The sequence below is a fragment of the Nesoenas mayeri genome (genome assembly GCF_963082525.1).
Source record: "Nesoenas mayeri genome assembly, chromosome: 2".
NCBI lineage: Eukaryota > Metazoa > Chordata > Aves > Columbiformes > Columbidae > Nesoenas > Nesoenas mayeri.
This window is the reverse complement of record NC_137543.1, coordinates 94833259-94860579: the sequence shown is the minus strand read 5'-3', so window position 1 is coordinate 94860579 and position 27321 is coordinate 94833259. Positions and strand designations below refer to the sequence as shown.

General features: G+C 43.0%; 1 long non-coding RNA gene across 1 annotated transcript in view; it reads right to left on the bottom strand.

Annotated features, from left to right (window-relative positions):
* The window catches only part of LOC308037270, an 87583-nt gene that overhangs the window by 24874 nt on the left and 35388 nt on the right, over positions 1 to 27321 (bottom strand). The window contains exon 3 of the long non-coding RNA XR_013921776.1: positions 332 to 450. This is a non-coding gene — a long non-coding RNA (uncharacterized lncRNA). The remainder of the gene's footprint in view (positions 1 to 331; positions 451 to 27321) is intronic.

Genomic DNA, 27321 nt, shown 5'->3' with positions numbered 1-27321 from the left:
CATATGATAGAGATTCCAAATTTGGAAATATTCAGGCACATACCTAACTTTCAAGGAGAACAGCCTCATTAATTTAAACAGGGTTTAACCCTTATAAATGTTAGAATGATTGCCTGTTTTCAGAATTGGACCTCATGGGGCCCATTTTCAAAAGGTAAGTGCATTACATATTTTTACTGCTGTTTCTGGGTTTGCTATTAAAGTTCTCTCCTTCCATCTCCCATCTGCTTTTATTGCTTTTGACAGAAATATCGTGACAGTCTGAGGTAAATAATGATTAATTTAATTACAAACTGCCTGTAACTTATGACGAGACCCTCCAATCACTTACCTCAAATCATATGAGTGTTCCAACATGCAATTGTAAATCTTTTTCCCCCTCTCTCACAGGAGATGCTGCAGCCTTTTTCTGATGTTTTGCATTAAAACTCTTTCCCTGTGCTCCAGGATCTTAAACAAAAACAAAACAAGAAAACACTCAGAATGAAAATGTCAGTTCAAGTGATTGGTGGGTGGCTCAGGGGAAATCCCTGACCTTTCTGCAATGTATATTTCATTATTTAAAGCAAGTGTGATAACTCTCCCCAGCAGAAGCAGCATGAACATGCTTCTGTGGGTTGTACTTAAAACACACAAAAAACCTACAACAAAAACAAACACCAAATCCCAACTATTTTAGACCACTCAAAAACATGTTATTTTTAAAATCTGCATGACAGCACACCACAAAGTATTCATTTAAAAGCACAATCCAGTATATACTAGATTCTACAAATTTATGAAGGTGAGAAGTGAAGAAAGCCCTGAGATACAAATCAGAAGAAAAATCATTGTGTAAAGTATCAAACTGTTAAACGGGGGAGCAATCGTCGGTTTGATTATTATTACTACCACCGTTATTACCACTAATAATATGTATACGGCCAACTCCCTAAATCTTCACTGAGTTACTGTAGTATTTCTGTAGTAGCAGCATGGGGGAAGTAGTAGCCATGCTGGAGCAGCAACGCAGCGTTAGCACCACAAAACCCAGCCCAGCTGAGGAGAGAGGAAGGAAGGGAGGAGGAGCGACCAGGCCAATGAGTAAGAGAAACTGGCAGGCCTCTAACACAATCAATTTTGACATTCTCCACCATCGCCAAAAAAGGTCTGAAGGGTTTCAAATTTTCAGCGAGTGCTGCCACCACACCGCTTTCTCACCACCCCCTGTTTCGCCCTCCTCCCTCTCCCGTACCTGCAGCAAGGCAGGCCAGGAGCTGGTCAGGCACAGAAGCCTCCAAAATCAGGCTCTAGCAGCAGGAAAATCCCCTGGCTACCAGAAGCAAACGCTGCCAGCCAGCGCAGAGTTCACTTTCCCTCTGAGAGAGCGGTCTGGCATTTGCGCGGCCCCTCCGGATTACAGGCATCCCAGTTATTTCTCTACAAGCAATTTTGAGGATCAACAACTATATTCATTCCTGCACTGTAAAAAGCCTGAAAGGCAAATCGTTCCCGGGGCTACACCTGTGACTATCGCCACTGAAGCCAACAAACTTTGACAACACGGCAAAGAGCAAGATTTGACCTTGCGTACATGTAAGCCAGACTACTTTGGTTTTCTTCCTCGGTTAGGACAGACAGACAGCTCTGAATAACATGTTCCATTGCTTTCAAGAAGTAGAGACATTATCCACAGCCTTCTGTGGCTGTAGGTACTTCAGAAAATACAACTTTTCCAAAAGCAGTCAGAAATTCAGAAAGTACAGCTTTCTACATCACAGTTTATTCCTACACACCCCGCTGGAGAAAACACAATGCAAAACTCAGAGCAAAGACCAACACACAAATAAAGGGGAAAATGGGCTTCCCTTGACATGTGCACAGAGGCTGCGCCTACGTCGTCACTCCCCAAAGCTGCTCACAGTAGAAACAAATCCAAAATGCTCCATTTAAACGACCCTGTTCCCCCACTCCACCGTGCTTGTTCTCACTTACGTGGTGTTGCTGCCTGCTTGGAGGAGCCTGCTCTCACTCCACGTGAGTAAAGGTTGCAACAGCCAAGCCTGCAGACTTGCAGGAAGAGGGCACAGCCCTCTGAAGCAGTGACACAAATCCACAGAAGGCTGGAAGTTCAGCGTGAAATGAGGACACTCCATCCATGACTCATGCCACCTAGGAACCATTCTTAATTTAAGCAAAAGTGTTAAAGGGATTATTTTATGGAGTGTCACCCTGCTGAATCAACTAGGTTCTGCCTCTCATTTTTTTCCCTGACTCAAATACAAGGTGCCCAGGGATTCTATTTTAAAATCAAAATCAGCATAAATTCCTCCTGTTCTCACATACTTAGATTTTTAATGCTCTGTTTAAAGAGACAAACAATGTTGTTTGAGGGACAGATTCCCAGCTATTCTCTAGGCTTTTTGCATGACCTATGGGCAAATGCGACAGGACACTTCCCGAAGGGCTGAAATAGCTCTGAATGACACTCAAGCTTCTACGGTGCAACTAAAGTATAAGAGTTTGGCTACTAATGCACATTGTCACTTAACTCAAATTTTCCTGTGCCTCAGTTTCCCTTTCCTCTACAGCAAAAATAACAGTATTCCCCCATCTCGGAGGGCTGACGTGAGGAATGCAACACCCACGCTGATTTAATGGATAATCTGGTAACGTGGACAAAGTTAAAGATCTCTAAACTCATGTGGGGCTGAAACATCACATCCGCAGAAAAAGACCCTGTGAAACAAAACAAGGAGTGAGTCATCAGCATGTCCCTCAGATTGTTTTGCTGGATAGTCATTTCACTAGTACGGCTCCCTTCTCCTGGGTGCTCTCAGCAAGCGTGGGGGAGACTGAATGGATTCACTGTAGTGACATAACAGCTTTACAGCTGCTGAAAAAAGGCCTATTGTAGCCCTGCATTTTACTATCTCGAGTAGCATACATTAATTTGCTGTACAGCTTCCATTACCCATCTGATCCTTATAGAAACAGGAGCAGCAAACCAAGGTTTGCCAAATGAAAATATATTTAACTGTGATGAAGGAAATGTTTGGTTTTCTAAAAAAAAAAGGTAGCAATTTATACAGCAGATGATAAAACACTAAAGATCCAGTGTAACGAACATACTTCAAACAAAACTGGTTCTGCTTTTTTTTTTTTCCTACCATGAGCCAAATTTCACGATCAGAAAGCAGTGGCAGGTCTGCCATATGCACGTGTGCTCTTCCTGCAGACCCTATCTACTCGTGGCTTGCACCTCTGTGCATTTCTGGTATTTGCTCAGTAACCTGAATGGTTTCAAAAAGAACTGTGAACTCAATACAGAACTACTCAGTCACACATACAAAGCCTCATTCAACTGTCAAATATGCTGGACTTGGCAAAATCACATATGAGTAGATTTGACAGCCCATTTCTAAATGTCTTGGTTTTTCTCTGTAGTGTCTGGACTCAAGTCAGGGAGGAAGGACAGTCCTGAATTAGACACATTCCTCCCAGCATCCAACTACTCCACTCTCCCCCTTCTGGAGAAATGAATGCAACTTCAAACAAATTACAGGAGCATTTTGTTAGCTCTTTCATTTTTCCCAGCGCCATAAATGAGGCGGTGCTTGGCTTTTCTAGCCCCCAGCAGAGCTAAATGAAATAAAAATCTCCCTTCCTCCTCCCATACAAGTAACGTTAACCCTGCCAGCTGCAAAGCAGCTGAATTCAGCCAAGGTCCCTTGAAAACAGCAGCACATCACACCTCACACATGCTGTACTGCTAACCCCTAAGAATTAAATGATGCTTGACCAGCACGTCTCCTCAAAATGTAGTACTTCCCTCAAAAGCTACAAGACTGGACAAAAATCACGAGGTCTTTTTCTCTGCCTGCTGGCTTCGGAGCCATAGGAATGCAACAGGTGTTGTGCTGGTATGCACTCAGAAGGCAGAAATAATCTGCTTTTTAAGAAAAGAAAACCTCAAATATCACGACAATAGCAACCTGAGAAAATGTCACCAGTGGAACCCCTCCTTCCCCCCAGTCTTCCTTCATTTCACAGTGGTGCCTCTCTCAAACTGCTAATGGAGCTGAACACACTGAACTGATTTTCCATTCTAGTCAACTTCTATGTTCATTATGTTATTGTGACTTGACTCCAGTCAAAGCCCATGAAAAAGCCCAGTGGAAACAAAGAATCAAGTAAAGAAGAAAATAAAACCCCCAGACAAACTACATCGAAAGACTCTGCTTATATTGTTGGATTTGGGGCAGGTTTGCCCACCTCCAAGCCTGGGCAGCTGGTGGGGCTGCCAGTCTCCCTCGCCATCCCCAGGGCAAGTAGTTCTCGGGTGGCCCTGGACAAAACCACCGTGGTACTACCACATGTGACAAGACAGGGCCAAGACCAGATCAAAGTGGAGTGCTAAAATGCAATCTCATTTTGAGACTAGCTAGGAAGGACATAGAAACAGCAGCACTGGGTTCTCTGCACAGCAGCCTGTCATGGGGACAGGGACTGATTTCCCCAGTCGTGCAGAAATGGGCCTGCTGCCCTCCCTTGCCCCTGCCAAGGATCTGGCAGGCTCAGGCACATGTTCCCACTCGGTATTTACTCTTTTTCTTGCCTTCTGCTCATAAGCACGAACACCATAAACTCCCCTCTTTTCTTAATAGCCAAGAGTGACTTCATCGAACAATTTTTGGAGCAAGGACTGCCGGCACTCACCCCCTACCCCCATGGCTCGTGTCAGCCTGTTTATCATTAAAAGGTGATGCAGAGCCACACTCTCCCGCTTGCCCAGAGGGGTGTTAGGTCTTTCCAAGTCGTAATCACCCCGGCCTCACCATGCGCTGACCTCAGACTCACCTGGCACCCTCTTAAGTGCCTCCATATCCCAGCATCTGAGCACAGCACACAGGTCTGAGAGAGACTGACCGCAGTGCAAGCCAGCAGCTCCCTCCCATGGCAGGTGACCCTGCCATACAGCCACCTGCCCTCACCGTGGCACAACCCTCCTCAGCTTCCCAGGAGAACCAAGAGTCCCAAGAGATGAAGAGCTGAATACCCTCCACCCAGACTCTCAATGGCCAAGCCAGTCTGGACAGTAACTTCCTTCTGTAAAACTTCAGTGTTCTGCCCAGGAAAAGCAGCAGCTGTGAGTGTCTCTCTGCTAAAGGGCTTGTATAGTTTAGAAAGAGATGTTAAGAAAATGAAGTATGGCATGATTTGCAATGTGCAGATACATCCTGGGTTCTTCAAATGAAGGGCTCTAGAAAAAGAAGAAATTTCATGTCTTTTGGGAGAGATGAGTCTGCTATTTTTTTCCTGTTACCTTCTGCTTTACTTACTCAGCTCAACTACCTTCTAGCTATAAAAGGTTGCACTTTGAAATGTAGTTGTTTGCTGCTATAAGGAATGAACAATCAATATTCCTCGTACTTATCTCCAGCACCACATAGTACAGGACACTTCAGCAAAAACCTGTGGTGACCTTTGTTGCAGGAAACTTTGGAGGCCTTACCATAAGCTTTTTTCAGAACAAAAATCTGACTAAGTCACAACCAGCTCAGCACCACTGTAATTTGGTTTTACTTTTTGAGATCAGCAGGACTATGCCAGCAGCTTGGCCAGCAACCATAATCTCCCAGGCAGCAGAAGAAATGTTGTCCTCTGCCTGGATCCAGTGAATTGGTTGGCTAGAAAAGCTATTTAACTTTTGTAGCCAAATTTACTCTTCCAATCAAGGAGACAGGACACTGAGAAAGATGAAGCTTTTGTGTAAAATCTACTTCTCCAGACTTTTTTTTTTTTTAAAAGTTGTACCACTGATTCTATTGTCTCTACTCTTACTTCTTCAGCACAAATCATAACATGAGCATTTCGGCAAATATGAGGTTTGGTAGTAGGCTCTCTGGGCTGTCAGCTGTCAGATCCAGAAAGCAAGGCTGTCACATCTGCCAGACTGGCTCTCACACCTACTCTCTAAGGTAACATCGTATATTTTTCAAGTCATGCTAGCAATAATATGACACTGCATCTCACCATACCATATGTTCCTTCTCTGCCTCAGGACATATACCAAAAAGAGCCTACACACCTTGAAATAAAGGATGCCTAGCCAGTGTCTCACAATAACCAACTGCCTCAATTCACTGCTCACCCTCTTGAACTCAAGGGCATAAGCACTGTCTCCAGTCAGCAAGTCGAGCACAAACAGCTACACATGGGTCATTACCGGTTAAGCATCTAACGTACACTTAGCATTATATAAGCTCCTTAAAGAAGATACGATCCTTCTTTCGGTAGAAGATTTCTTTCTAACTTCTCAAAACAGCCTTCCTTCTCTGATGCGTACTCACACCAACCTTCCCCTTTCAGCAATAACTACAAAGAAAAAGGGAAGAAAGAACATTAAGAAAGAAAAATTATGAAATGTGTTTTACTAACAGATACAACTACAAGATGAGATCGCTGAAATTTGCCTTTCTTTCCATCCCTTCATCCTACAAGGTCCCTATAGGCCATGGCTACCTTAGCACTTTTGTTCACATCAGGGATGCAGCTTTTGAAGCAAGTCTCCAGATAATCCACCTTGCCTGGGCTTTTAATTGCGCTGTGGGATGGTCCTGAAGCAAGTGAACTGAATCCCCCTTGGGAGGAACTAAACTAGAACCATTATGTTCTCCAGAGCGGGCACTCAGTGGCACCAGGCTGCTCAGAAGGAAAGAACCCTGAAATGTGCCTGGTGTGAACCTCAGGATCCCAGCACTACGTTTTTCACTATACAAATACTCTACAGGTGGTACACACTACTTGCTAATGTGGGCATAATCATTAAAAAAAAAAACAAACCTGCTGTTATTCATCATTATTCCACCAAATAATAATATTATTATATTCTGTTGTAATATTGCAACAGTGTAATAGTGACAGCAGCAAGGGCATCTTGAGGTGAATAGAGAGAATAGATCAAAGTAGTTTCAGCTACAATAACTAACCTAATTTCTGTAGTTTTACAATGAGTTCTTCTGCTCTCTAAAATACTTGCTCTTCGTCTTGCACCAAAATAGTAAAGAATGGTTATAGAAGGGAAAAAGTAAAACAAACTGGATAAAAAGACATAAAAAGTACTACCTTTCCCCCACTAAACCCCATGAAAAATAACAAACTTTAGGCATTAGTCATAAAAACAGCCAGCAGAAAATTTTAGGCAGTACTTTTTTAAGGTGACTGTGCTGTCATCTGAGCTTATCAAATATCCTCTGGTATTTTTTCTCACAGTAGGTCTTATGTTCTCTTTCCAAATATCATTAAAAAGACCAAAAATCTGGAAATTTCTCATAACTCATTCACGTAATGACAGTCATCACACATTTTTTCAGTGCATGAAAAGCTAAGAATTGTATGACATGATGTCTAAATTTCTCAGTTATGATTTGCCACCTATTAAGAAATACCTGCTGAGCCTATGGAGGTTTGCAGGCCACACAGAGGTCTGTAGGCCACTGGCTAGAAGCCATCTGCCTATACAATCCATCACATTTGTTGAAAACATTATCAGGAAGGGGAAAAGGATCTTTTCCTCATAAGCTGTTTGTATTCAGCAGTAACAAGAGTGTAACACTCAAAGAGCTTCACTGGAAGTTGCTACAAAATACCCCATGATGGAAACCTCCCTGTGCTCCAGGTGTAGGAAATCAACTGTTCAACTTTCATTAAACAGTTCTGGACCTGGCAGCACATTTTTGAGCAAGAATGACATTGACCACTGCACTGAGGACCTGGCCAAGGCCAAGTGAAATGCCTTCCTAGTACTCAAATACTTCCTGAAAACTTCTCTCTTCCTTCATGTGCCTTCCACTGGCCCTCCACGCAGGAGAGGACTGCAAGCTCACTGCGAGCAGGACACCCAAGGGCAAAGGAAGTATGTGTAAAATCCAGTCTCACTTTACCACCACTGCCCATCCATTTTCATGAATGAAAAAGGCAAAGTCTCTAGGAGAAGCTGGCCCCTGTCACAACTGCTACCATGCTGTTTGTCCTCTGTCTTCAAAGCATCGTGGATCTGTGTTCGTTTCCTTCAAAGACAATTGTTTCTATGCATTTAACCAGCCACAGGCATGGTTTGTAATGCGGTTAATTTTTAAGACAGTGCACTTCTTGTCTTGCATTTCTGAAAGCCATCTGAGAAGGTCTAGGACCTGTAATACCTGATATGTGCATTCAAATTGCATTTACTAGTGATTCTACAACACACAGGACAGAAAAGGCAAGTGGTACCGCAGGCTGGGCTCTAACCTCCCAGCTCAGCTGCACAGGCCAGGACCACATTATGCCTCCCACACAGCCCCGGTCACATCACTTTGTCAGGCTGCATTTGCCTTCCGCACAACATGGGAAACAAGAGTGAACGTGCTGCTGGTTTAGAGCAGAGGGAAGCTGAAAACATAAAAATACTACATTTATTAGGAAAGTGTGGGAGAAGTAAAAGGAGTTCGTATTTTCTCCCTCTTTAAAAGACCAAGTAGTCCCCTAGGCAGGGGAGTCCACAAAGGCTGGTTTCTGGTGGCTTTGCCTCTTGCAGGTAGGTGACCCCATGCACAGCGAGCAGCACAGTAAGTGACCACAACCAGACCTTTGCTGGGAGCACTCGCAACTGCTCACACCCCAATGAGCTGTCACATCTGTGATAACATGGGTAAGCCTTTCCTTTAGAGAGGTCACTAATTTCTGTCTTTGTCCTATATCCAACTGCCTGTTTGATAAACCTGCTAGGAGTTCAAGGACTTCATGATCTCAATCCGTCTGTTCAATTTAGCTGGAGCTGGCCAGTGGATTCCATTGTTACTGAGGGGAGACTGAAAGAGATAGCATGCTCCAGAAAGAACACAAACTAAAATATCCACCTTGGCCCATGAAAATTACGTGGAACTGGCAAGATAGATAAACAAATGGATCTGATGTTAAAACTCAGAACTGCAGTGCCAGGTCTGCAAGATTCATTAGTATCAAATCCAAGCATAGTCTTACCCGGGGAGGTTTATTTCACTTACGCTGGTTTGAAATATAGCTTTACTTTTACTTACTGTGAATCGCATTCTGCTTATAAATAATATTAGGTATGATTTTCTAAGGAATTAAACTGTAATCTTTCCTCTGTTCCATTTCTTTAACATATTCAGTTTACTACTAACTTGTTTGTGATATTACTAAATTGCAACTACAGAAACTGGGACAACATTTTGTTCCTAAGCAAGACAGGAAAAGTGTATCTGTAGATTTAAGTACAGATAACAGACTCAAATTTGCTTCAGATGACACAGGACAAGTAGGTGTCTGGGGTTTTTGGGCAGAAGTGAGATAGAGAAAGGGGTTTTCCCCTGGAGGATTGAAACAAGGTTATTTTTCCTTACTATGATTCACAATATAAGATAGATAATGACAACATCAGGAACAAAGTTAAGTTCGAACTAAGTTAGGTTTATGGAACATTCACAATGTTGCATATGGCCACATATATCTTATTAACTTTGGTGAACAGAGTCCGTAAAGAGAGAAAAAATTAAATAAGAAACCCTCTAGTTTATTTTGGGTATTGTGCCTCTCTACGTACACACACATGAAGTAAACACAGGCTACAGTGCAGTCTTATCTCTCCAGCATTTATTCAAACCTAGGATAAAACTGCTTTCAACCTGCAAATATTTGTCATGACAAAGCTAGCACTCAGTTTCATTTTCCAGCACCAACCAGTTTCAATTTTAATATTATTCCATCTTTTCCAACATTCCTCAATCTTACACTCGGAGTTTCCCTTCAGTGTCTACAGCTAGTGAATGCAACACCACCTAACTTTCCTATCACCACCGTCCTGCAGAAAAGCCAAGTAACGCTTCAGCAAGGCTCTGCAGGATGACTGAGGTTTGCAAGGAAACCAACTGCACAGCTTTCTTGCAAATGGGCAAAACAGACAACATCCCACTTTCAGTAACCGGTGTATTATCAAAAAAAAGCCAGCGATCATTACATAATTGCTTTAAAAGAAGCAATGTCTAAAATGCTACGAACACAAGCCCCTTGTACTAGTCCATGGACTTGCATTTTATGCTAAAATGCATGTGCCTCAACATACAGGTATGTATTTTAATATAATATAAAGCAGATGAATCAACTTAAGGTTTTAAGCAAAAATTAAGATATTTTGAAAGTCAGCAAGGGCCTTTATGCTCCTTTAGTCTTATGCTAATCTATATGACAAGTCATACAATTTCAGCCTAGAATCCCCTCCGCAATGGGAATCACCCTTCGATTGCCTACAAGTGAGCAGCATCACGCCCAAAGATTTGCAGTACAGCATTTTCAAAAATACATCCAAACTCTATAGAAAGATTTCATCCACCCATGACTGTACTGCTTTCCTAGGCCTTTGCAGTTATCACTGGGATCTTCTCATTATCATTAAAAACAAACTATTCTTCATGGTGAAAGACTGAACTGTTCCTCCTGTTCTCCCAAGTTTCAATGAGTGTGATTTTCACCAAGCACTGACATGTTTTTACTATAGAAAAATCTTTAATTAGAAAAGAAAAATCTTTCACTCCCATTTGAGTGTTCTTTTCAGCACATTTGAGTGCTTTCCATGTATCTTAAAAACTTCCTTAAATTAATATTTGCCATTAATGACAGCTGATCTGCACATAGAAACATGAGATATTTTAATTTGATGCATCTTTGAAGATATTACTGGCATACATGAACAAATGGACATGGAGTCTCTCCACATCCCATTGACATCATAAGCCCACCCGCTGCAGGCAGGAAAAGACTTGTAATTTGGGGCTCTTCTTGCTTTGTGAGGTTTTACTGCAAACTCTAAAGAATGAGCCAAGGAGGCTCTTTCAGGCCCCAAACCATTTACGTGTTTAACTGCAGGGGCTTCAGGAAGTGAGCAGGACTGCTCAGATTTGCGAATTAAACACAGCCAGAACTGCCTGAAGGACCTGAACGTGCCCCCTCTGTTCCCCCAGTTCACACTCTCTTTGTATTTCCAGGAGCAAGAAGAAAGGATAAACGGGCCTTCTATTAATACTATTTGTACTAATCACCTGTTAGTCACAGTAGTCTGAAAGGCAAACTGACACATCCACTCATTTTACTGTTTCTAGTATTTATAGTATTATTTCTCCAGGACTGTGAAGTAGCTGCCAATTATTACTAGAATTTGGCATGCAGAAGCTCATGTATATGAAAAAACATGATCAAACAATATGCAGCTCATTAAAGGAAATTTATAACTCTGTTCCCTGCCCTAATGCTTTGTTTTTATCTCCTGGAAATATTTACCGCACCACCTGATTAGTTTGAGATGCTTATGTATTTTGAAAATACAAATTATGCCATCAGTCATTCGTTGTATGACAGTAAACTTGCAATTACACAACTCCACAAGCTCACGCAGTAGACCAAGGCAGGCACAACCCAGCCCCAAGTGTCGGCACAGCACAATGAGACTACTCAATTTTTACTGATCTTATAAGAAAACTTGGACGATAAAGCAGGTCACGGTCTGCAGAACAAAGCTTGGACCTGGCTCTAACCCTGCACCAGTGAGCAGAGTCATGTCTCTCCAGCTTCCCACTGCAGGCAAGGTGAGCGGGAAGCGCTTGCATAGGAAGGAGCGGCTGGCACATTTTCCCCGGTGTATAACAGCGCTACCTTCAGACTCATTTCCCAGAGCTGAGCATCTATGCCAAAATGGTATCGGGTCCCAAACATGTTAAAAACCTACTGTCGTTCTTTCTCTTCCCTCTCCTCCAGTTTGCTTTTGAGCTTACGAACCTCACACAGAGGAGCACTGAGGATATGGTCCTTCGCATGTGTGCAGAAATGTACATCCAGTGTGTCACCCTTGGCTGCCAGGAGCAAGATGCAACTCTTTTGGACGGCAAGGGTTCAATATAATTTGCCCTACAACCACCAGGAGAGACAAGCAACTTACAGACCTTGAGAAACGTACCCTTAAACTTGTACATTCATCCTCATTTCTCTCTCTCCTATCACACTTTGAGTGAAGCCCCTCCCTACACAAAACTGGCAAGCAGAAACGTACAAAACTACAGTGTGCGTACAAAATTCACACAGCTCAGTATTTCAGTCTCATGTATCTACCATAACACAATTAAACAGTTCCCCCGATGCTAAACAGCTGGCTTCCTCTCTGCTGATGTGATACGCTATCTTGACTCACATGACACTGGATTCGCCCAAGGCTGCAACTCATTCAGAAAGCTAGCACAAATGCCATGTCAGATCTAAACAAGGCTTTAAAACATTAGCCTAAATGTGCACAGCTCTCACGCCAGACTCCTCCAGAGCAGAGAGCATCATCTGAACAAGCCTTTTTGCCCCCAGAAGTCCCAATCTAACCGGTCCATATGAGAGGCATGGGAGAGGTAGCCGCAGAGGACTGCTCTTCTGCATCTCCTCGTGATGCAGAAGGGAACAGCGATTGGTCCCGCACAGATCTGCATGGTGCCAGCGATCTATTTATACAGCTCTAGTGGGCTGAAATTCTGCACAGAAACTGCAGCCATCTCTTCAGCTCTCAAACTGAAGAGGGGTGGATGTCTCTAACTCTGATTCCCATGGTGTGTTCCCTGCAAAAATGACAATCATTTTAATTTTGCGTGGGGGAGAGCTGCCGGCATGTTTTGTATGTCTTCCTCTATACCAGCTTCAAGATTCTTACACCTCAAGTATTATCAGCTTTGTCATGGGGTTTTAGATTCCATGTCTGCAATTTATAATATGGTCACTCAAATTAAAACCAGGCTAATGCTTCTCCACCAGGTCCATTTAGTCAGTAGGTACTGTGATGTTCTCTATTCTCTGTTTTCTTAAACATACAACAATAATAAAACAACAAAAAGAAGTCACTTAAGTCATATGGTATCCAACTGTCTTTTATAAGACTTTACTGTATCATTAGTCAGAGTTTCTGGTGACAATATAACCCACAGGACTGAAACTTGAGTGGTTTATACATGTCATCAGACCCTTAGATAAAAATCCCACCTCAGAAAGTGGGAGTATTTAATTTTTTGTAATACTTTTGTGCTAGTATAAAGCATTCACTTAATTTACATCAGTGACTTGTTTTCTTAAGATATGTGTATCTGTTTGATCTTTTACAAATACCTAGTTCTTTTCTTCGGACCTAATAGTGCTGAGTACTTCCAAGACATTTTGCTAAGGCTTATTATTTAGAATTTCTATGAACCTTTAGGGTTTGAACTTTTTTGTCTTTTTTTTTTTTTCCAAACCAAGGCATGGCATTGCAAATGCAAAATTGCAACCCCTCACCCCCAAATACCAAATTATTCTTATGAAAAGGCATGAATTAGTTATGTTAGTTGGTAACAGCTGCATGGTGTAGTGGCTGGTACTAGGTATCTGTACAAACACATGTCCACAGGCTGTAAAACAAAACCAGACAAATTCTCCATTCCTGTAGAAAGGCTAAATCCCATTGAAAACTGGCTGTGAAGGAATGCTGTGACTCAAATTCATCACAGCCGTAACTGTGGACATTACAACTAGTTACACAGTACTAGCAATTACACACCAGAACTTGATTGCTGACTTTCCTAGTATTCAAAATGCTTATAAAAATTGAATAATATCAGGGCAAAACCCACTAAAAAAAAAAAAAAAAAAAAAGCAGCACCACTGGAATGAAAACTGCAAGAGCCAGTTCATTTTATAGCAGTTTCCCATTAGCTTGTGTTGCTCCAGTGTAGCTTTGCTGCATTCATGGATGCATCCATGCACATATATGCACACACAATTCTGGGAAGAGGAGGACAAAGAAAGAAATAGGTTTTGTGAACAGCCAAAGAAGTAGGAATTAAAGAACTGATTCAGCAGACCAATTAAGCACATAATTAATTTCTGTTATCTTCAGTGGAGCTTGACTCTGGTTAAAGTGCTTTGCTGGATCAGGGTCCTCAAAACACAGTGCTCTTCAACCCGTTTATCTGATCATGGCTTTAGGTGAAATGAAACACTTGAAAGGGATGAAAGGTAAGGAAATGCTCAGGTTTAGCAACTGAAGCCTTGTAGGAATTCTACTAGTTCGGAAAAACCCCACAGTGGCTTCATAAATTTTCATCACCTCTAGCAGTTTTTGAATAATGCAATGGTCCTTTTGGCAGCTTCACGAAGCTGTAATCCGCACAAGAAGTTCTACAATGTCTCAGCACTTCCTGAGGACTCGGAGCAGTAGGATAGCCTTGCAACACAAGCAGAGATTAATCATTTTCTAATGCACAGTAATAAATAATGTATCCCCCATAGTACATAAATTAAAGCTGTAATTCCATCCCAGTTCTGTGATGACACCAGAAACCCAAGATGGAATTTCAGCCTCATTATGACCAGTCAGGATACGCATTATTCCTTAAATTATGTTCTGAGAGTTGATAATGAACTGAGAAGTTCTGAAGACATTACCAGAAAGACTAATGTATAATTACAAGCCGAAAACAAAATTATTAAGTCAGATATTGTTTGCAGAACTTGCTGAAGTAAGCAGTAAATCTCATCCCTGAAAAACCCACTCAGCAGATTTGTAGCAAGGCAAGCAACGATCACTACTACTATCAAAAAACTGAAAGTTGTTTTAGTACCAGAGAGCAATGCTCCCATCACGATAAACAGAAAGGAACTACATGTTAGAGATTGGGCTTGTACATTACAGAGTCCTTAAAACACTGAACATAACACCTCCTACAACAATACATGGTATTTCACTCAAGTCAAAGAGTCCTACAGGTATACAATGACAAGCAATAGAGAATATCACCAGGAAGTCACAGCATGTCCCAAATCCACATTCCTACTTGACAAGAAATCTGCTGAACAAAGCAAAATACTCTGAATGAGTAGTGTTCTGTCTTTCTGATGAAAATATATACACACAGTTTATGTACTGTAAACATTCTAAACCATTTTCATGAATAATATGATCCTAATATTGTCCTACACACAATTTCAAGAAACCTTATGAAGATTCTAAAGACATTTTACAAGTCTAACAAGACACATTTTAATGGAATTAAGTTGAGAAGTATGAAGACAGAGAGCCACAATAATCTACCTACAGTTAACCACCGTATTCACGCTGGACTTTTGTTACCAATTCCCAGGATTTTTAGCAAATCACACAAGACTTCAAGTAGGTCTGGAGTCAGCTTTCTTTCAGAGACAAGGAAAAAAATAACCTTCTGACCATCTTCCACAAACAAGGCATGAAACTTTACAGGATCTCCTGTGGCCTGGAGTGGTTCCAGTTTTGGAACTTTTTTCATGGTATTATTCACAATTTTTTCTCCCCCCATTCCCCCTCCCACCACATTCTTGACAATGTGAGACTAAGTGAGGCTCACTCTCTCTTCTTCTCCCCGCTTAGGTGTCTAGCTTACAGAACTGTAAAGAAGGGGTAGCCTGAAGACCATGACAAAAGGTGAAAATGCTGCAGGAAGCTGATATTTTAAAAAGCTGAATATGTTTAAGCCTAGAGCAACTGGTTTTGAATACCTGAGGCTACCCTACAAACCACCATATTATTTGTTCCTTACCTCCCAACTCTTCCTCTTTCCACTTCCCCTTTTTATAAAGTTAGATATAAAGTGTTCAAACCTGAATACCTGGACTTACATTTCTTACTTTTGTATATGAGCACTTTAACAGGAATAGTCTCATATTCAAGAGACCGCTCACCAGGAGATACCTAGTGATTTTTCCATTCTCTTTCAAGCACTTGGATAAGGATCAAAATCTAAAATCTGAATATAACTATTTTTGAGTCTACATCTGCATTTAAGGACACATATTTTCCAAGAACCCATTTCCTCCCCTCTTGTCTTGCATGACTATTGATACAAAGATGTACCAAAAACCATGAGGAAAGGTCAAAGCAAGCAAGACAATCAATGCCCAAAGCTCCTTGACTTCATAGTATCTCCCCAAGAAACATATCATCACCTCTAAATAGCAACCTGAGACCTACTCAAGAGACTTATGTAAGTCATGACTCAAGAACTAAAGCAACGAGTGTCAAAACATTCAAAGACACAGTACCCTCTGTTCCTAGTAGTAAAGGAGTAACTACTGAGGATATGCAGAGGAGATCCTTGCACTGGAGAAAAAGAGCAGTAAAAACATTTTACAAATCCACAGAATCACAGAACGTTATGGGCTAGAAGGAACATTTAAAGACCATCTATTCCAACCCCTCCCCTGCTGTGGGCAGGGACATCTTTCAGCAGATCAGGTTGCTCAAGGGCATCCATTCAAAACCACCCACACAAGCTAAGCTACACACTTCAGCAACAGTAGTAGACTACTAGATTACTTCAACCAGATACAGTCTTGGAGGTTTCTTACGTCTCAAATAACTGACATAAGCTCCAGAAAAGGTGATAACCTAAGACCCAATGGATGCCTCCATCTGTCTTTTATTAATACTAGGGACTCAGAGAAAGAGAAGGTTTTATCCCAGATCTCTTAGCTAGTAGGTTATGCTGCTTGTGAGATGTTTTTCATAAGGGATGGCAATCTAACACAGAGACTGAAAGGTGACTCTGTAAATATATGTCAGCTACAAAATCGAATACCTCTCCTGGTCTGAGCTGAACAAACACTGCTATATTGACAATGTAAGCAAAATGCTGAGAAGAGAAATACATCTGCAATGAAAAAGAAATAAGAAAAAAAATCCTCTAGAATTAAGCAAGAGCAAACATGAAAGGGAAAGGCCACATGGCGAACTCACGCTAGCGCAACTCTGACCAATTCAGGCTCTTCCCATGCTCATCACCACACCATCTAAATATAAATTAGAAGGGGTCCCTATCACATTTTCTTTCTTTGTGCAAATATCATATTCGTATTCACATATTCTGAGGACTATGTGACTTATTGATTCAGATTTGAATCTAAAATGATGCTTATATAATACCCACCATATGGATTCACAATCTCATTGCACTGGACATACAAATGCTACTAGGAATTGTTCAGAATGTTCTTCTGATCTGGGAATTACACTACAACACTTGCACTCTAAATTTAAAGATATCATGTACACCAAAGACCAAGCACTAGTCTGGTTAATGGGTTTTCTTTCCTTGCTCATTAGCTGAATACACAAGACGTAGATGAGGGCTCACACCAGCAGCAGTGAAAACTTCAGGGCCTTCAACCCAAGGAGAGGAGCAGGACTTCAGAACTGTGTAATTACAAGAAGGAAGAAAAACTATGACTAAAGAGTCCCCATTTCTGACGCAGCACAACTCAGAAGAAACACCAGCCCTTGCCACAACAAACTGTGTGGCATGGACTTCCCCAGCGTTACCATACCAAGAGATCTGGGCTTTTTAACACTGATAATTCAAATTTCCCTCCTGGTAAAATGAAGAAGGAGGAAAGATGTATTTTTTCACAACATTTTAAAATTATTTAACTCTACTAACTTAAAAAGACTCATTGCCAGTGAGTTACTGGGTTGTTCCAATACAGGCATTAAGAGTCCAAAAGCAGAAGCTCTTGCTGCCCTTGAGATTACTTACTGATGGTGATTTCTTCCTGACAGAATATAGCACAAATGAACATGCTGCTAATGCATACTGTGTTAATTATTCTGCAGTGCCATGTAGCAACCTTGATGGAAGTTCAAACGAATTGTGACAGATACAGATAGAAACAGTATTATACACAGTTTAAATTTGTCCTCTGGCAAGTCTGCAGCTATAGCAAGCAAGGAGTGCCCTGTGAGGCTGCACTACTGCCTCAAATAATCTCGCATTATACTATTAAATACTTCTATGAGCTAAAACACTGTAGAGAGGTGAAGTTCAGAAAATCGATTTCAATGCTGTTTTGTCAACTTCAGTATAGCTCCAATTGTCTACTATTGATACCAATTCAATGAACCACATATACATTGTAAGCACACAGCAGGCTTGGAAAGTCAACGGGTTAGTGCACAGCCCCAAGAGCACCATAGGGAGGGCAGGCACTTCAGACAACATGCTGCCAAAACAAAGCTTTAATTTAGAGGAAAAAAATTCTGGCCTCTGGAGGTGTAAGAATCTCCCCGAAATAGGAACTGGGAGTACGTGGGTACACAGAAGCAATGCCATGAGTCTACACAGAGCGATTTCCAAAACTCACCCTCCCGTGGCTTCACCAAAAAGCAGCTTGGTGAGCTGAGCAGCCCCTGCAGGGCCCTGAAACTGGGCAAAACCCTGCTCGCTGCTCAGCCCAGACACTCCCAGCCTACAGTCTGTGGGCCACAACGCTGACCTCCAAAACACTGGATCCAGCCAGCCGACTGCTCACACCCACCCATCCACCCTCCAGCATCCTTTACCTCCAGGGAAACACAGCAGGGGCTGCGGGGCCCTGGGGCAGCTCTGCATCAGCTCCTGCAAGCCCACAGCAAGTCATGGGGTGGGGTTCAAGTGGGGTGTGATACAGAGCCTCTCTGAACACAGCAAACACCACAGCAAGCTTCCCACATCAGAGAAGAGTCAGGGTCAAACCACTGCAGCTCACGCTCCCAAAGGTGACACAACAAACAGTAAAACACATAAATATACATATAAGTGCTCTCAATAGAAACACATTTGCATGCATTTACAACATACAGTCTTATTTTTTGACATTGAAATTTTGTTGCCTCCTCCATGCTCACTGAAAAAAAAACAAACAACGAAAGAACCCATCTTTGTTTGCTTTCCTCAATCATTAATCATATTAAACTATTAAACATTCTGGCACCAACAGTGTTTAAACAGCCTTCTCTCCACCCAAAATCTACTGGCAAACGTTTTCACATCTAAGATGACCATCCCACAACCCTGCTTTTGAATGCTAATCTAAACTGAGTTCTCCACGCCAGCAGGATTACTCTTTGGGAGGGGGAGTGCAGAAAAGAAATGGGAAAGGGGCCTTTAAGATGGAATAGAAATAGACTCCCTCGATCCCACCATGACACGGCCCAGACATTCTGCCTGTGGGGGGAAGAAAATGTTTCTTACTGCAGTGAGAGTTTTTATAACATTTTCTTCTTTTTCTTTTTCTTATTTTTTTTTTCCCCTGTGCAACTTTGCTTCCTGAAGAATGTTTTATATAAAAGACATGACATTTGGCAACCCAGCTCTGCTGCTTTGTGAAATTCTTCTGGCATGTGCCCTACGTGCTGACTGCATTAAGCACATCAGTTTATTTATTTATTTATTTATTTAGGCAGAAGTCAGAGGGAGCAAGCCATATCATTAACGCACAGAACGGCACCGCTTAATCCAAAAAAAAGTGGGAGAGGAGCTGAGGAGGGAGGAGCCGGACGGAGCCTCTCCTTTTGGGAAACCTCATCACAGGAGAGGAGATGGTTCCCCAACCTCAAAGTGTTGCTGCTGCTCTGGGGCATACGTGGCGATTCTTGGATCTCTAGGCATTTAGCGAACATCAATTAATTAATTAATTAAGCCTCAATTCCACAACAGAGCCGGGTATCATTACACATCTATTTTGCATATGGGTAAAACGAGCCGCGGAATAAAGCTAAGCCTGTGCCGACCTTGCCCGGCATCCCCAGGCAGCAGGTGAACTACCTGGCTCTGGCCGGGGCGAGAGCCGCCCAGCAGCCCCCGGCAGGAGGGCACGGCGCCAGTCACCCGCACACCCACGCTTCCTCCTTCACGCCCCCAGTGAAACCAGAAAATGGAGAAGTCTCCACACGCCACCGTCTTCCCAAGGGTACAGCCATGGTGTGTGACTACAAGGCACATAGACCTCTGCCGATAAGCACCCGTGTCCTCTGCACCACGTTGTATGCCCGTGACAAACCTCAGCAACATCTGCAGCAAGTCAGGGACAGCACCATGTAGACATAAACACACATATCATCCGTGGTCACCTTCTTGCAAAGGCAAATCCTGCAAGGGTCAAGCACTCAAATGAGCAATCTCCATTTCCTACGCGGATGCCACACGTTGGGCGAGAGGGCTGTACATCTGTGGTCTGGAGTTATTACTTTAGGCTTACAAGAAAACAAGATGCTTCTCAGAAGCAATGGAATATTTTGCTTACGATCATGATTAGCGCCATCTATTTACACCAGCACCAAGAAAGCCTGGCAGCACACCGCCCGGGACACCCAGCAATAGCAGTTCACACAGCCATGGAGTTTTCAAGCTGAATAGAGAGGAGAGCTGGGAACGAGAGAGGACATGACACACCTGCCCAGAGACTGAAGCCAATGGCTGGCCAGTCCCACAGGCCTGGAAGGGTAAAGCCCCTGCGCTCACTGCATATCCCCTGATATCTTCAGGACAAGCTGCTAGCAGCAAAGGGCCAAATCCATCCAAGTCATTGTTCAGGCACACACACCACCACAGAAATGCTCACAGTCTGGTGCCCCACACAGGAGGGAGCTGCCAAGTCTCTCACCAACGGGTCCCCCTGCAGATCAGGTACCAAAAGGACTTTTCTGCATCTCAGAGAGCTGAGACCTGACAGGACAGTCTGCTCCACCAGCTGATGCTGCTTCTAAAGCTACACCTGAGGGCACAGATAAACCTGCAAGGCAGCTATCCTTTGGAAAAGTTTTACGCAGCCTGGCCCAAAAAGATGTTACATGTTTAACATTAGAAAGGGTTTTCTACACACAAGTTGAAAAGATATAGATGTGTATTCTCACCATTTGTATGCACCCCAATAAAAAAGAAAATAAAATTCCTAGAAAACTGACACAGCAATCTAAACCTGTCTAATGTTTTCTTAGAAGAATATGAGAAAAACTATTTTTTTGAATTAAAAAAATCTGGCATTATCCCCTTTTCCTGTTCTAAAACTTTTTCCTAGAACTTCTTCATTTCCAGGCCAATTTCTATTATATCAAACTAGTTATCACAGTAGTAACATACAAGTCCAGTTTGACAAGGTTTATTCAAGGCAAACGGATTTCAACTAGACTGTCAGTCTTAGCAGAAGTTTGACGTGACCAAGGTTCAGGACAGTAAGATACAAAAATCAGCAGCACTTTAATCACGTGTACTAAGTGGAGCATAGACAGGCTCTCCGAAAAGGATTTAGGGATCTCAGCACTGCAAAGGGCCAAAGGGATACAAATCTCTCCACACAGAGATCACTGGCAAAATTCCCCTCACCAGAAGCAAGGAAATACCAAGCCTTCAGAAGCACAACACAATCGTTCTCTTCAACCTGAAAACAACACACTAGAACTTCCAGCAGGGATTTTAAGCTCAGTGTACTGAGTTACCGACTGCCCACACAGGATTCGCACCTTGGTCTATGAGCTGATTCTGGAAGTACAGGCCAAGAGCAACCAAGGAAAACCTCACCACAAGTTTTCTGAAGCTGTGGTCTCACCAGTCCAACGCACATGCAAATATGAAGTCAAAAGAGCCTTTGGATCTGTGTGCATATATCAAATACGAAAATATGAAAGATGCACGTGTCCCAATGCAAAATTTCACAGCAAAACATTAATTAACACACCTTTTCTTTAAATAGAGAGAAAAAAAAAATTAAAAAAAACTCCACCAAACACATCTGTGAAGGCAAGTAAGAGCAATTAACATAGTTTAGGACAAGCCTGACAAGCACAGGCCTCAGGCGAACAGTACAGAGATACTATGAAAGACAAAATTACACAGCTTAAAACTTTGTTACATGTGGTTTACTTGAGCAGAAGGACAAGATTATTACAGAGGGACAAGACTTGGGGGTAAAGGGTAAGATAGGACAGAACACATGAGAGGGGCAAGACTGGGTTGGTTTTGACTTGACACTTGCCAAGTGAAAAAACAAGCGTGAGTCATAGTAAAGGTAATTCAAAGTGTGATGTGACTGTAATGGGAGAGCTGAGCAGACCACACTGCATGAGTCAGCAGCGCAGATAAAAAGGGTGATAAGAAACAGCAGATGGGGCATGTCTTTACTAAAACAACCCTGCAGGACACAGGCCTCCTTTGCTTTAATGAAATGGTCATGCCAAGCTGCTGCGCGCTGGCTCGCACGCTTGCGATCCTCTGAATCAAAGAACGCCGTGCATGGAAGTTAGAAAAGCAGCAGGCAAACAGGCGCAGACAGACCCACGTGCAAAAAAGCACAGAAAAAGCAAAGCAACAGCACCCCCCCTGCACCCCAACACACACACACACACCCTGACGAGCACCCTGAGACACCACCCTCCAAACCGCTCAGGCAGCCGGGTGGAGAGGAAGAGAGGGGGGAAGGAAGCTGTCGCTGGGATCCTGGCATTCAACCTGGCCAACAGCCAGCTTCTCCTGTTCCTGCTAGGCAGAGTCTGCCTTCCTGGTGGACACCAAGGGCAGGAGACTGCAGTCCCCACAGCCCCTTTCTTCCTCCCCAGCACACACCTGCAGAGCCGGGAGGCAGCCGCAGCCCCACAGCTCGTCCCTGTCTCAGGAAGCCAAAAGGGCAGCTGGGGACTATTTGGGAACCAGTATACCTGCAGCTCAAATGGTTTTGCAAAACTCAAGTTTGAAGTGCCATCTTTCTGTTCAGGATCGTAAACCCCGTTCTACTTCAAGAGCAGCACATTTAGCCCCAAGAGACCAAGCACCATGTTCTTGGGTAGCAGAAACCACACAGTCATACCCAAGGCCACATTACCTGCAAAATGCAGCTGCTGCCCAGATCATAGAAATGACCTGCAATGGTGGGTTTTCACTGACAGGATCCCTACTCGCTGCGCTTTTGAACCTGGTCAGGAAAAACGAGGGTCCTCTGTCACCAGCTCAAAAGGGGACAGAGACATGAGCCAAAGCTCAAATTGCCTTTGATCTCACTTCTTGGCTGAGAGAAGATTATACTCTGCCTGCAAGGGGCAAGATGGAAAGTAAAATGCTCTATTTTTAGACACAAGATCCTGCTTCATCAGGTGCAGCTAATTTCTAAGAAACAAAGCTTGGCAAAGGTCTGCATTTGAAGGGGATGAAAGATGACTTGTTTCATTTTCTTTTAGTGCAGCTCATAGCATGACTAGCATAAATCTAAGCAAATCTGCTTTAGTCACATACACATGCCAGCTGTTCTATTCAGGAGAGATAGTCCCCTGTATTCTGGCAAAATATATACGTATATTTCATTTTTCCCAATTTGCCCTGCCAAAATAAGCATGTTGTGTCCAAGTATTTCAATGGAGTTAGAAGGTGTATCTATTCACCCTGCTCCAAACATCCTTATTTATAGATTTCAAAAGTTGGCAGGTATGCCGAGGAAGAGTAGTGGCTGAGCCTAACACACCCTGCACAGCAACAGCTCTGTCGTAGCATATTAACAGGCACAGAGACAGAGACAGGAAAGAGCCGTACTTTCCTTCTTTATACACGTCCTTGCTTTCAAATGCAGGCTTTACGGAGATAATGGCAGTAACTGCATGTCTAAAATAAAGCTGGCCCGGGCGCCAAGGCTCATGCAACCACACTGACAGTAGAGCTTGGCTCTGCACTTTGGTCATGCACTTTTCTAACCCGAGCGTGTGCCTTCCAAGAAGCAGGTAGAGGAACTGCTCTCCTACGGACATGGCGAGCATTAGCAAAGGGGGAGGGCGGTCAGTGTGTAACAAAAACAGTGAAGTTTTCATTTCCTGTCAGTTTTAATCTTGTCTAGAGGCTTTGCTAGCTGCTACTTCCATTTTCTGGCCTGCCTGCAGAGGAACTGCTTTCTTTACTCGTTCGGAGAAGGTCCCTCTCAACTGCCTGCAGTCAGCGTCTCTGGTGCTCCTGAAATCCACCCCACCCTCCCCACCATTCACTGGCTGCAGAAGCAGCGAATCAGTCTGCAACCACAAATCACTGTGTTGGCCTCCCCCTTGTAGCTCTACAAACAAACACACTCCTGATTACAGCTTCCACTGTTTAGAAAAAAAAACATAAATGCACAGGACCCATGGAAGCTGATGCACAGCTCTTTTTTTTTTTTCCCACAATCTAATCTTTCCATTACCTCTGGAAGGGTCCGGGCCATGCAGAAACACCCTGACATGCATTTCACTGCTGGTTTTCACCAGCACCTGCTCTTTTCTTTTCTTTGAACACTTGATGCAAGTCCTTCTATACATTCTGCACGCAATTCGTGAAATGCACTTCACAATTTGCATGTGGACACAGAGTGCCTGCTAACCTAAAGACAATTAGCAACAAATTAGGATCAAAACTCAGACACAAGCTCAGCAAGGACTCCCTTGTACTCAGCCTGGAGAAACTGCTGCATCTACATAGCTCCCATCATGGGACTCTCAGGCCCTCAACGCTGAGGCTGCTGAATGGTGACAAATCGATGACAAACTATTACTGATAGTTCTGCAAAACGGTTCCTACATCTCTCAGTCACAGCCTCCTGGCAATATACACACTTCTGCACATCTGTTTGCAAAGGGAGCCATCAGATGCACTCATCCTTCTGACCCAAGACAAAAGGGTCTAAGTGACAGAGCGCAGAGTTCATGTTGCTGAGAGTTAACCAGCACGGTATGTGCCAGGAGAAATAACTTCTCCTGTGACCAGGAGCAATGCCAGCAAGTGTGTGCATCAAAAGAAGTCACGGCTAAGGGAGACGGAAGAGGGGAAATTGCCTGACCCTCCACCCGTACACATCTCTGAAGATTTATCTGAGCACCACATCCTTAATTCCTTCCCAGGTTTCCAAGAGCCTTGGAAATCTGTGTGTCTTTCATACACACGCTAGAGAAATAAAAAGGCATTTGTCTAGTATCTTTACATTCAGCTCATGTCTGCAAAGCTTCCAGAGAAGAAAACCACCAGACTCCTCAAGTGATCAGTGTTATCGTACCCGACCCACATGTGCCTCCAGCTCGCTGCCCCTCACGGCACCCACAGCCACCGCTGCAGTCATTAAGGGACAGTGGCACGAGACGGTAAAGCAGCATTTCGCCTGCCATTTCCTGGGAGAGATGATATAGGTGTACTACACACTGGAAGGCAAAATCACTAACTTTATTCCTAAAATCTCTAAACAGTGCTCAGTCTCACTTCCTCGTTTACAACAAGATAAATTTGAACAACAGGAGTTGCTTCTGCAGGATCGCAGGTGACTGAGAACACAAGAGCAAAGCCCCAAATACTGTTCCTCTCCTCAGTCTGCCATACAACTCTCTTCTTTCCCTCTGGGCATAGTGGAGCTGGGTCACTATCTCTCACATACAGACTAATAAATGACTTTTCTCTCATGTATTTCTGTACATAAATTAAGATCGATTTTAGACTAGGTTGTCACAATCCACACTACATTCAAACACTGTATCTACTGAAATAGTTTGAATTAATTATTTTTTAAAGTAACATTTCAAGAACAATGTGGTTTTGCTGCTGAAGTCTCAAAGAAAATCAAACCTTGGAACTGACAGCAGTTACTGACTGCACTTCTTAAACCAGGCCTGGCTGACATACTATATCAGCTGGCAGTACCAGCCTCTTCTGCCAGGCCAGAGAGGGCATCTTCTTCATTTCAGTGCAGTCAGGAGGCTGAGTTAAATACTTGGCTCAAACAGGAGAAAGGAACTGGAAGATGTAAAAGTAAGAAAACAGGAGAACAAATGATTTCTTAAGAGAAGTGATGTGCAAGAGTCCGGGATATATGATTTCTAAAAGCCCTCTAATGTAACGACAAAAAAATTACTTTAAAACTACAATGAACTTTTTTTTTTTTTTTTTTTTAAAAAAAAAAAAAAAGGGCAAAAAAAAAAGCTTTATTTTAATGCCAAACAAGATTGGGTTTTGTTGTGGTTTCGGGTTTTTTGTTGTTTGTTTTGTTTTTTTGGTGGTGGTGGTTTTGCTTGGGGAGTGGTTCTTTTTTTTGGGGGGGGGGGTGGGCAGGGGAAGTGGGGTCTTTTATTTGTTTTCTTTTTCCTCCTCCTATTTCCCAGCTCCTATGTTAAGGAAGCATTTAGTTACATAACATAAATGTTTCAAAATCTCCTTTTTGTATTTTTTCTGGACTTTTTTTTCATGTGAACATAACCTGATACAAGTCATGTGCAAAAATATTATCTAGTAAACAGTGGACAGAAAATGCACAATTGATTTGAAAAAAATAGTAAAATTAGATGCCCACAGAAATCTATGTTGGACCAGATAACTGGTGGAACATCTGTAGAAACACAACGTAGTCTAAGTTTAAAAAATTATATATAAAATTATTTCAAGTACTGAAAGCATTCCCTTCTTTAAAGACAGTAACTAAAACCAGTAAATGCAACATGAGATTTAGAAGCTGATTACTTTAATAAAGTCTTCCTGCTTGTTGATTTTAGTCACAATCGAAATCTGCTATTTCAATCCCCCTGAAGAACCCTCCACAGGAGAAGCAGTGCTGATTCATTTCTCGCGAGATGGGACACTCAAGATCAACAAAAAGAATGTCAGTTTGCCGATGCACGGCAGGTACACTGGGAGAGAGACAAATGCATGCTAGTATTTCAAATTTTAAAAAAGGCAAGAGGACAAAAAATGTGCACATGTGAATGCACACCCTCATTTTTTTTTATCATGTTCTATCAGGACACAGACCTGCCCAGTAGCGCACTAGGAGGAATCTTTTGCAAAGAGGTAATGGTCAGCAACTCTCAAGTGCTCAGGGCAGTTCTTCCAGATGCAGAAGCACCAGGGCTTGCTCAGCAGTGGGTTTCTTGGTGTAAGCACAGCTCTGTGGGGCCAGAGCTGCAGGGCCGGGGACACTAACGCGTGGTGATGTCTGACTGCTCAGGGGTAGCATGGATCCTGCCAGGATCATGGGAAACCTTGCTAAATCTGTGCTGCGCATACGGTGACTCTGCACCATCCTCTGCCAATGCTCCTAGTCGCAGGATGACAGCGACAAAATGCCCCTCAAGGCTGTCAAGGAGTGAGCTGTGCTGAGCAGGAGACAAGAGCTGGGCTGTTCTCACCAGACCCAAACTGCCTGGCCCTACCTACTCAGGAGACTCTCCTACAGGGGTCCTGTAGCACCTTCCCATCACCCAGGTTGTTCCCAAGGGCTACAGCAGCACAGACCTCCTCCTCCTCCCTGCCCTGCACAGCAATAAGGACAGGGGAAGCTGTGTTTCATAAAGAAAAATACTTTTGTGCTCTAGCAGAAACTGAGTTACAAGGCTTCAGGGGACCTGCAGAAACTGGTGAAGTCACAGGCGCAATTCTCCAGCAAGAGTGAAAGGAGGAAGAAAGTATCTGTGTGGACTTTACAAGCCATGTCTCAAGGCAGAAGGTTACTCTGTGG